This window comes from Bombus affinis, chromosome 3 (assembly GCF_024516045.1).
Source record: "Bombus affinis isolate iyBomAffi1 chromosome 3, iyBomAffi1.2, whole genome shotgun sequence".
Taxonomy (NCBI): Eukaryota; Metazoa; Arthropoda; class Insecta; order Hymenoptera; family Apidae; genus Bombus; species Bombus affinis.
The window spans coordinates 18480924-18493612 of NC_066346.1; positions in this window are offsets into that span (position 1 = coordinate 18480924).

Below are 12689 nucleotides of genomic sequence, written 5' to 3' on the forward strand. Positions count from 1 at the left end.
TTCTGTCGAATTACGCACAGAAACTGATCGAGGACACCCGTCGGGCTCACGTTCCGGAATAATTTAATGACACGACCCTCGAATGCTCCGTTTCTCCACCTCTTGTTGCCACGGGCCGAATTTGGTTAAACGCTTTAAAATTAAACAGGAAATCGGCGTACCAACGTTTCGATCACAGAATTAAGCTTTATCTCGCCTTTGAATCGTAGATTATAAAAAGAGTGGATGAAGCAGAATGAAAACTTCAAGAATGTGTTCCTATATTTGACATAACCACTGTTTAACTTTTTCAGAATCGAATTTTTTCAGCTGTAGGAAAATTTTCCTTTTTGTTTATTGTTAATAGTAGACGTCAAAATATAAAGTTCTGTGACTCTAGATCATAATTTTATCACAATATATGTTCATCTTTGACGATAAAGTAAGAGGCTACGACTTTATCTCAATAGTAAATTTCTACTTATCTAAATAAAATTCATTTCTTATTCTATACTACAATATTAGCGTCCACCATGTCAATGAATATGTACATGCTTATATTTATAAGATTATTAGACTTCTGGTATTTATGCAAATTCGTATTTTTATAAATATAATTTAAAAAATGGAGCTTAAGTAGAAAATTGTTTTATCCACTAAAAATTATAACCGGTGTTATACTTTCGATGTCTTACATATTTTCGAAAATTATATGTATTCTGTGTATTTTTGCGACATCAAATTTCCCATAAATGCATAATAATCTATAATCCATTTATCACAAAGAGATATAAAAAAGACATATAAAATAATATTTGTAACATGAAATTAATTAGTGTAGATCATACATTTTACTAAAAATACCACATGGAAAAAATGAATGCTCCAAACTGTCAAAAATGGTAAAAAATTACAAAAAATATCTGTGCTACTAAAAGACACGTTTTTCTTTGTAATATCATCTAAATACTCTGTACAATGCCCTTCCAACTAAAAAGGCGCTCCATTTTATTCAAACTCATGTCGGAAATCTAATCTCGTATCCCAAACCTGACCTAAACTTTTGGTCAGCGTGGAAGCTTCAAAAACACGGGGGATCAGATCGAACCGTGGAACAATTACGCGACTTCTCTCGGTTGCTCCTTTCATCGCATCAAAACGTCGTCGGCTGAATTCAGCCATGACGTATTCGCTTTGTCTCTCCACAGCTTTGACGGAGAGCGTCAAAACCGCGGGAATTACGAGTGTACCGTTGAAACAAAACGAAACAAATTAAAAAAGAGAGAGAGACAGAAGAAGAAGAAGCGAGGAAAACGAAAAAAAGAGAAAAACGAGAAAAAATATACACTCAGAGAGAATAACAACGGTAGGATGAGGACGTGAACGAAACGAGGCAGACAGTAAAGGAGGCAAACACACAGGGACTGCGGTGGCGTCGAAACCATAAGAGTGTGAAAATGTTTTGCAATTTCGAAATCAGCCGTGGCCGCCAGTTTGCGCCAAAGCGCGTTACCGGAAACTGGCAACCAGTGGGCCAGCTCGACCAGTGGCCGCCGCCGCAAAAGCGGATTGCGGTTCCGCCGGGTAACACGCATTAAAAACGCCTCACGCACACGCTACCTCGTGTCTGCCCGCTCCTTCCATGTTTTTACTCTCTTTCCCACTTTTTTAAAGGGTGAAACAGAGAGAGAAAGAGAGAGAGAGAGAGAGAGAGAGAGAGAGAGAGAGAGAGAATTTTCAATTCTAGCCCTTTCTATCAGCAATGGGATCAAGTTCGATTCGTATGGAAAATACGTGCAAACCCGTATACTTAAGAGTGTATGAGTTTTGAATTTATGTAACAAATTATGTGATCAAAATTGCATTTATTAAATGCCTTCATGACACACATAAAATAATAAAAATATACTTCAAAGGTTCAAGCATAGTATCCGAATTAACGATCAAACAAAATTTCATTTTTTCCGATTTGGGCCCATAGACTGTATGTATTATATGAGATTGTCCTTGATCTAAACTAATAATAGTAATATTCAATTGGTGAAACTTAATTGGTTCTGCGAATCCACAGTGAGTGCCATTGTGTTATATGGTCATCTACGTCTTATTCCACACAGTCTTCGTTTACTTACATCATATTTCTCGTAAGAGAAAACGAAAATTTCTCTCAGAAGCAAAACTCATTTTCATTATTATGTGTTCTAGGTTCGTTTGCTTCAGATCTTTTGTTCGTCAATTTTTGTTTCTTAAATGTTATTGCGAAAAGATTAAACAATATTTTATAAATAATATATTAGATTATATGCATCATGTAAAACTGTTTTTTACTTCTTTAGCAGTGTAATGGCATACCATAGCCATTTTAATAATATAATTGACTAATATATAATAATATTTTTGTGATTTCTGTGAAATATATACATATGCACTTGGACTAAATATCTTGTAGTCTCTATATTGGCTGGGCTACGAAAAGTATTGGTACATGCTCTTTTGCGTTCTTTTTTAAAGTTATGCGTGTACTTTTCGTAGTATAAAAATGTAGTTGTGTGAAAGTAACACTAAATGATATGATGTTTCATATAACCATTAATGAACCTAATTAATTAATGTGCAACTGCTATAATAAATACAATGGAATATCAACACCAATTCTATAGGCATTATACATACATGTTCAAAGTTTCAAACTCTACCAATACAATCATAAGAGTCGAGTCTCGTTACTGTGTTAATGAAATTTCAAAATATGTCCTATAACACACACGATATATTTGTAAAATGTTTGTACAAATATTCGAAAACTTTCGTAGATTACTGTATTTTATTTGAAACACCTGAAACAGGGCATATATCCACCTAACAACAGTGGTGTAACTACATAGCTACTTGCGATGTACTTGGACCCATCACTATTTTTTATCACACTCATCCTCTTTCTCTGTTTGCTTCCGCTGACTGTCTCTTTTTCTTTTTTTCTTTCTGTTTTCAACCGGTTGTGTGGAGTAATTTCTGCATGTTGCGAATGCCGCTCATTCGCGCACGATCTGCTGGAAAAAACAATGCGAATAGGATTAATGCTGCCGGTGTAAACCAGTTGCGGTAAATGCTCTGTTCTCTGGTGAAATTTACTTGTGCGGATTAGCGGTTTATCCGTGAATACATCGATGCGAAACGCAGGATAGATTTCGTTGATGAATGCTGTGGTTTTTGTGGTTTGCTGCTGTTGTTCCGAATTGAGGCTTGATATATCGTGTTTGATGCCAGTTTCCGTTTTTTTGTAGTGCAAAAGATTATATTATAAAATAGATCGTTACAGAATATAAAAATACGGTGTTTTAAGTATTATACAGTTCTGGAAACCTTCTATGAATATATTATGTGTGTTATACAAAACAATTTGAAATTATATTAGCATTGGAATGAAATATGAATGTGTCAAGATTCATGGTTATATAGGTAAAGCTTGAAATAAATTCAAAATTTACGATATTTCGTATCTTCGTATATCTTATAAAAAGGATATTTTTATTTATGTAAAGAACATATATAGAGTATCATAAAATAATATATTTATCTTCTGATCTATAAAACAGAACTTCTTGTTTTTTAAATAAAACACACTGACCTTGCGGTGAATTTCGGTAGTATTTTATTTGAATAAGAATGACATTTGTATAAAGTGTACTAATTGCAAGACTTTTGTGGCTGATAATACGTATACATTTTCAAATTGGTTCTCAATTTTGTTAGTGTAACATAATAATCGTATCTCGTTACAATGCTAGTGAAACTTCAGAATGGCTTGTATGAGGCAAATAATTTATCCATAATAGTTTAGAATTAATTGGTCTATATAATACTTGATTTACTTCAATTACTCCATTCAAATATATTTACCTCTTAAAATATATAGTATAGTAACATAAAGTAAGACCTAATAATATTAAATCGACTAATATAATAAAACAAATTGTTTCATCCTTCGGGGACAGAAAATGGCCAACTCGAAGACTCGAAAACGTACTTTTCTCTTCATAGGTACAAATACATATCTATGAAAATATGTGCAAAGCGAACCATAAGGACGTATCCGAAGATGTTGTCGGCGAGATGAAAGGATCATCCCTCTGTACGAGATCGTCGTCAAAGGGACACGCGTGTCTGGTCCCCCGCTGTGATTTTCACTCGACTGCTCGTCTTGCCTTGGTCCCCCGAGCCGATGTGTCGCGTATTATTGCCGCTCCTCGTCCGGTTAATAATACGTCTCTTCGTCTTTCTACACTACTACCGACCGTCAGTCTACATGTCCCTTGCACAAAGAAAATTCCTTCTCTTTTAAACACCCCCGTTTAACGATTGCAAGCACTGTGCACGCGATCCGACACGACACTGGACGGCGAGACATGCAACCCTTTTTCGGTTTCCACATTTTTACACGTTCGTGAATAATTGTATAGTATACCTGTGTTCTTCGAGATTCGTGATTCTGTTGAAGAATGGGGAGATTCATTTTGCGATGTTGTTTAAAAATACATATTTGGATAATTAGGTACTTATTTTTGACTAACGTTGTAAACAACTTCAGAACAGACTATTTTTCAATTTCCCACTTGAATTTTTTAGCGTGTAATGCACTAAAATTTGAGATCAGTTTTACCCAAAATAAATACACTTATCCTTTAATTTGTCAATAATTTACAAAAACATAATGTTGTATATACGTAACATCAATTGTGCAAAGGTTGAATTAAAAAGAAAAAGACTTGCAAAGATTTTATTTGATTATTTTAGAATTTTATAACGGAAGTTAAGGAAAATTTTTAAGTACTGATCCTGATCAATTAATTAAAAATATACAAAGTTGATACAAATTGTATTCGATATAAACACATAGTTACATTAAATCTACTTTTCGTATATCCTTCTCAAAAAACATTTAAGGAACATTATATTCAACGAACTTCTACATCAGCAGGAAGAATCAAGAAATTCGGAAGAAAGAGGTAAAGAAACTTTGACTTACAGAGATCACCGAGAAAAGGAGATGATTATTGTCGAGAATCGGTCTTGGAGGAACGGTACGCGACACCGCGTACCCACGATCGGGTGGTCATGTCGATAATATCGGCAAGTGGAGTGGAAGATATGCCAAGAGAAAAGCGTGGAACAAAAAATCACGTGCACCGAGTGACGTCCAAGCAGGGTGTCCCCGTGCAAGTTTTCGTGATGCCCCCCACAGAGGGCGAGCCTCAACGGGGGCGCCATTTCTGAACCCTGTAATTTGAAATCTTCACAGGAAGAACTGGCTCGAGGGGACCAAGGAGACCGTGAAAAATAACTGGCACCCCTCAGGCCGCAGTACCTCCCCCTTTATTCTTCCGCGACAATGCAGCAAACTCACGAGAAATTCACCCTGCAATCAGAAGTCAAACGTTCTCAGGAACATGTGCGATGAAAAGTGTTCGCATGCCTAAGAACGCGCGGCAATCGAGTCGTTTATTAATCGAGGGATCAATTCTACTGTTTTGTTAATTTGATACTTGCTAGAAGATTTAGGCGTATTACGAGCTTCTTAGATCTTGTTAATTTATTGTTAAACATATTGGTTTGTGTTGTTTTTGTAAATTGTTATTGTAATGTTTGTTTATGTTAATGATATTTTTCCCAGTGCCAAATATGCACTATCACTTACAGTGGCTACAAAAAGTATTTGTATGTACTCTTATCTTACAATGAAATGTTCTTTTGTCTTTTTATTATATTCTAAATTTCATTTTCATAGTATCAGGTTTTCGTATCCGTATGAAATCATAATTAAACAGAACGAAATTTAATGTACTTTGACCTGATTAATTAGTATGTAAATACTATAATATATACAATGGCGAGCAATTATTTTATGTAGCCACTGTACTCTTCGAACGATATGTTTTTCATAAGATAAAAAGTAGGATATTTCATAAGATAAAAAGTAAGATAAAGTAGGATTATTGAGCCAGAAGAATATTTAAACCAGGTTAAGTAATTTGCCTTGTAATTCGTCGAATTCGGTTATGGACAATTTTAAGTGAAACATATTTGAAAATAGACTACGTATTTGATTCGTTATTAGCAGCGTGATAAACAGTGAAATACATAATATTGTATACTGTATATTGACAGCTCAACAATAATTTCCGACGAAGATACAAATGGTATTAATTTCAAGGATAGAAATTTGTTTAACTAGTGTTCGTGAATTTCACGCACATTAACAACGAGTAATTACATGTTTCTGCAGACAAGTTTTGATACAAATAATTTTTAATTTCATTTAAATTTCTATAGAAAAGAAATATACTATACATGTAATCTTCTTAAAACGAGTTTTATTTTATTATGAAAACATCTTAAAATTCGTATAATACAATTATATGTAATTATAATAATAATTACAACAGCATCATTTAAATAATTGAATCAACGTAATACATGCTTGATTAGCTGCAAATGTGTTAATGAAACGATATAAAATTTACAATACAACGGAACATGATAAACAATATTGCAATGAGCAATTGATATACCAAAGGAAAATCGTTAAGTAAACAACCCCATAGAACTGCATCAATATCTCTCCCAATGCCCACATCATTCCAAACACAATTTCGACTGCCAATATTTCAAAAAATTCCCATACAAATGTATCATCCATATAGGGTGTCCTACGCACGCTGACGCCACGTAGAAAGTTCAAAATTGAATCTAAAGATGTTGAAGCTCAAAATGATTCAAATAACTCTACCTTATTATATATGAACTAGTAACGTCTTAAAATGCAATTTTAATATAAATATTGCCAATTCATCTCTATGCTTTATCAAACAAAAAAGAGAATTTGTTATTATTATGTATTTTTGCTATAACCTTTTAATAAAACATTTGGGAATCTATGTTTCTTACTTTTATTCAGAGAATATGATGACATTATTTTACGAAAAAAGCCTGAGACATTCTACGTTTAAGTGAAAAATCAATTTGTTGTTATTTTATATTTTTGTTATAACTTTTTAACTAAAAATCTGTGAGTATGTGACATTTTATTTTTATGCGTGGAATTTATTGGTATCAGGCGGAAAAAACCTGGAACACTCTGTATACACCTGCGTTCTCCACGTTCCCCAATATATACACACAGACACATAGACAGAGGCGAACGACGATATTACAAAATTATCGGTATACGTCAATGTTATCGGTGCTAGGCCTGCAGAGCAGAGCACGTAGATACATGGCGCGATATGCTCGACTGGTATAATAGAGCCGATCGGACGGGGTCCCTACGTGAAATGCAAGTTCCCCATAGAATAGATTTCCCTCGTGCAGGTCTCCGGTGTCCGAGATAATGCGATAACCAGGTTTACTACACGACTACTGCCGCCGTGTGTATTCGCCAGCCGATCGATTGATGCCGCTGCCCGTTGCAAATAAATCGTCGGGCCCGGCAAAAACTCTACCGTTCCGATGACGCCTGACCAATTTCAGCGGTCTACGTGGAAACCAATTGAAAGTGAAAATACATATCTGCACCGTGAACGCTTCAGAATTTCATTCGTTTGAGAATCTTTTGCATTAAGAGGTTTAAATGAGGTGTAGGAGAAAATATATTTAATATACAGTTGCTTACGAAAGTATTTGTAGATACCCTTTATGAATATATTATGCATGTTATACGAAACATTTTGGAATTTCATTATCACTATAATATACTTAATGATATTACTGCAGATATTTATGTATTTATGAGAAATTTAAAGCTATAAAAATACACATAATACACATAATATGCAAAAATATATAAGATATTAAAACTCTGATATTCGTTACACACATTACTTAATTAGTATTTAGTTATTATTTAATTATTTAATTAGTAATTGAAATAAATCTTTATTTAGTTTCATTTATTTTACTTGCACTCATGAAAATATGAATTTGTATGAACATCTACAATCCAATAATAATCGTATTCGTAAAATGTACATAAAAGTAGCAAGCTATTTAATGCATGTATATATGTATGTATGACGCAGGGTTTACATAAATATATTAACAGTCAATTATTCACTATATTAATAAACCTCGATATTCATGCTGTATACTCGAACAATTTCAGATCGATTTCCAACTTGATCAATATAATTATGGCAGTCCTGTTTCATTATAGCGCTAAAAAAATTTCAAAATCTCTTAAATGACAATATACTAATGTATATAAGCTTTTTTATGATAAGTATTCAAATACTTTCGTGTATGTAACAAGTACGATAGATAGAAATGTATTTGCATTAGAAACGTATTATACGATTAACAGAACTTAATAGTGTATCATTAAAGATCATATATATATATATAATGATATAGTGTTTAAAGTATTGAAGTTAGATGGAACATCCTGTATATATCTTAGGCTTAGTTGTCTTCACAAAAATATGAATTTAAAATCTGCAATCGAATAATTATATGTTTAAAATTATATCTTAAACAAGCGTAATACATATATTAATATTAATATGTAACATATATAATATAATAATATAATATACATTCAAAAGTATTATATTACATTCAACAATTCTATATTCAATGCTATATTTTTCTGTATGTTTCTTTAAGTCTATTGACTCGCAAATGCTACAAAAATATCGTATACAAACATGACAGTTGTTAGACATTTTTACAATATTCTATAATTATTACTAAATGAAACACAAATTCTGTAGGCTCGTAGATTGTGCGAAAGCAACATTTTTCACACAAAATTTTCAAATGCTTCTATACCCAAATTTATCTATAGATATAACCTTTTACTAGACTGCAGATTTTTAAACATTTATGAGAAATTTAAAAATTCAAATATGCACAGAGTGGATATCCCAATATACAAAGATATATAAAATATCCAAAGTAAATGCTTTTTGATAAACAAATGGCATCTCCGTTTAAATTTATTACTTTGGTTGTGATCATAAAAATATAACTTTGCTTAAAGAACCGTGGTTTACACATGACTATAAAGATTTTATATAATATTCGTGTGATTTGAGCAATTTTAAATCAGTAGATTGCGGGATCTATTATAATACAGAATCATTTGTGTGAGTTAATGCGATGCTCGGAATGACCGACACGCGCAGCCAAGTATTTAAGATCGCAGGATAAGAGAGTCACGTGCTGGCAGGATCCATGAGATATTTATTGAGAGCTCTCTCTCTTTTCGCCCTCCGTCGCCTCGACGAAGTATTGCTTTTTAAAGGACTTTAAAAGCCGCCTTATCGGATCCTCAACACTCGACGATGAATCGTCACAGGATGGCAGCTCATGTTACTCGTGTTCCGCCATTTTTCCTCTTTGCTGGTCCATCAAAATTGTCGAGTGCTCTTCTTCCGCCATCCACTTCGTGCATATAACTATTTTTTAAGATTAATTCTGTTTATTATGCTTTTCTGTTCTGAGAATTAGGCTTTTGAAATTTTGTATTATAAAATTATGATTTTATATAGATGGTTATACAACAATCTAATGTAAAAAAATGTTTGTTTTTAAGAAAATTATATAATTCTTACCATGATCATTTTTATTCCTATTCAAAAATTTTTTTTCTTCAATAAAAATATTGTTCCAGACTTCCTAATATTAACATCTTGTTGTAGTCTCCGAATTTTTCTATTCCGTCCTCAGCTTTCGTTGAACAAGCAGAAAAATTTTAAGGTTTTACGAAACTTTTTAGTCTCCGTTGAAACAAAAAATCATACATATTAACAAAGATTTCATATTTGGAGGGATCTTAAAAAAAAGTTTGAGAAATTTATGAAGTATAAAAAGACAACTTTCGAACTTAAGAATTTACAAACTTAAAAAATTTGTTGATTATAACACGGGAAGGAAAATGATTTAAGAAATACAATTGACTGAAAGAAATCTTGCAGTCTAATTTAACACACATTACTTCCATGTGCAAAGTAGGTACCAGAAAAGGATATAATAAATTAAATTTTCCACTTTTTAAAAGGGAACTGTTCCAAAATTCAATATATCAATAGATACCGTATTGGGTACCAAAGGTACCTTTATTCGATTTCAAAACTAAACGTAAGTTTTTCCATCTCCGTTTTAATTTTATATTATGTAGAGTGGAATATTGCACGTTATATTATTAAGATATCGAAAATATTAAAATATCTTTTCCATAATAGTTACATCTTTGACATCTTACAACACTTCGTTTATCAGTTATGTTTAAAGGGCATACGTCTTTAAATCTAATAAATTCTTATCATTTTTTATTATTTCATATTAATTTTGTATCTAGAATTTCTCCATTCGGGTCGGAGTAGTTTTAAAAGTAGTGCGAATTTATCGACTTAAATGAGAAATAAACTGTCTTAAAAAGTGTACCTCTTCATTACAAAAGGAATGTCATCGTTAGATTCTAACACACTAACAACTTTGTAACACGGAGGCTGAAGGGCAGAACGCGAAACTGCGGCGTGCACCGACAGTTTCCAAAGATCCCTAGAGAACGTGGAGTGCTACGGTTTCAGACGAGCAACGCTAACGCCCGTGTTATGGGGTTGTCAAAGCACAGACAGAATGACATCTCTATTATCACACGAACAAACCATAAAGGAAAGAGAGAGTTTCACATATGAGTAGAAGAAAGAGAGAAAGAGAGAGAGAGAGAGAGAGAGAGAGAGAGAGAGAGAGAGGGAGAGAAAGAGAGAAGCAGAGAATATCACACAGAAACGTGTGGCACTGAGATAACAGATCTCCCTGATGACAATCCTCCTTGGTGGCATCCTAGGGTACATATGGATGATCCCCATGACTGTTAAACAGATCCCGGAGCTACTGTTGCAAGACTTTATCTCGAAAGATACCACTGATAATTTCGATTCCCTCAAATATTTCAAGGTTGAACGGATATAGTGCTTCGATGACAGTTTCTGACGATAATCGTAATGGGTTTATGGAAGAGACGTGAGGTGAAAAACATTTCTGTTTGGAACAACATAACAGCAAAACTAAATATTATTCTGGTTAATATTATAAATTAAATTTTATAAATTTCATAAATTTCATAATTTAAATTATTCTGTTTAATTAGGACAAGGAAGTTAATTTAGAATATTAACTAATTATTATAAGCTCCATGATGTGATAGTATGAACAATCTGTAAACTTAAACTTTAATATATAATCTATTCATAAATTTTTCTATATGTATATCATGTGACTAATATTTTGGAAATATGCGAGAATGAATAATGCAAGAAAATGTAAAATATATGGAATGAGTGAGAACGTACGAGTGTATCTAAAATAAACAATTTCTAATATCAATCTAGGTAAAATGCAGTTATAGATGAAGATAAAGTAAAACAAACATCTCTACATTAAAAAAGAAATAAACTATCAGAAACCCTGACAAGCATACAATACGAAAAACAAGTTTTAATAAAAAAAGCAAGGTAGGCCGACATACAATCGATGACTGTTATTCTGGACAATATGAATGAGAAACATTCGAAACAGGACACGGAGAAAACGTGGCCAGTAAGCTGGCCACAGCTTCCGGTTCGCTGCCACATAATTTCGTTACTTTGCACGAAATTGGATTAAGGGGTTCGTTAAGGGCGCATTAGCGCACGTTAGCACGTTATACGATGACCCTAGACTGAATTACATTGTGGCGTTTGGTCAACTTTCAATGGGCCATGTCGAAAGACCCCGCTGGGCTCCGGAAGTGCCACAGATTTCCACGTTTCCCCTGCTTTTCGATGTCTTATTTTCTGTAGCGCCGCTGGTTGAAAGGACAACGTACTTACTTATGGAAGCTTTTTCACACCGTTCACAAGTGTTCACCCTCCTTTAGCACATTTTCATTGTTGCTTATCGTCGGAACATGTTAAAATTTCTTCGTATATTATTGTTATAGAAATGTTTGAACAGATTTAACAATTGAAAAGAATTTTATTGTACTATTAAATTATAAATGTATAACATTAAACTATATGTTACTATAACAATAAGACTACTTAAGTTTTACTTTTCTATACTATTAAATTTAAAAACTTTAAAAGTTTGTAATTGAGTCATTCTCAATTAACATAATTTCATATTTCGTTGTTGTATTCGATACACAATTTTGTTAGCTATAAATAGAAATGATCTACTAATAATGTAATAAATTAAAAGGAAATATCTCAGAATTAAATGATGTTACTCACAATTAATCTCCTTATAGTCACCTATGTAGTAGAATCTTATAGTCACCTATGATCCAACGATAGCATTTACGGTTAAACGATCGAATACATAGAAAATCACCAAAATTCCCACAGTGTATCATGAAATAAGTCGCCCAAATGGTGAAAGTTCGTTCGAAAAAAGTGACATATCGACAAAGGAAAGCAAGGGCAACGTCTTCGTTAAGAGATGCCCGTGGGGCAGAGTTAAAGCGTGTCGGAGTCAAAGAATCGATTAGAATTGGGCTTCGCCGCGGGATTCCTTGCGTAATTCGGAGGGAACCTCGTGGCTCGCTGCAGAAAATAAGAAGAGGGACACGTGTGAGGAATAAAGAGAGAACAGACCAAGGTGAAAAGAGTCACCCGTTGTTACGCGACTTCTTATATCCTCGATTTAAAGGCAACCATGTCCATCGCCCC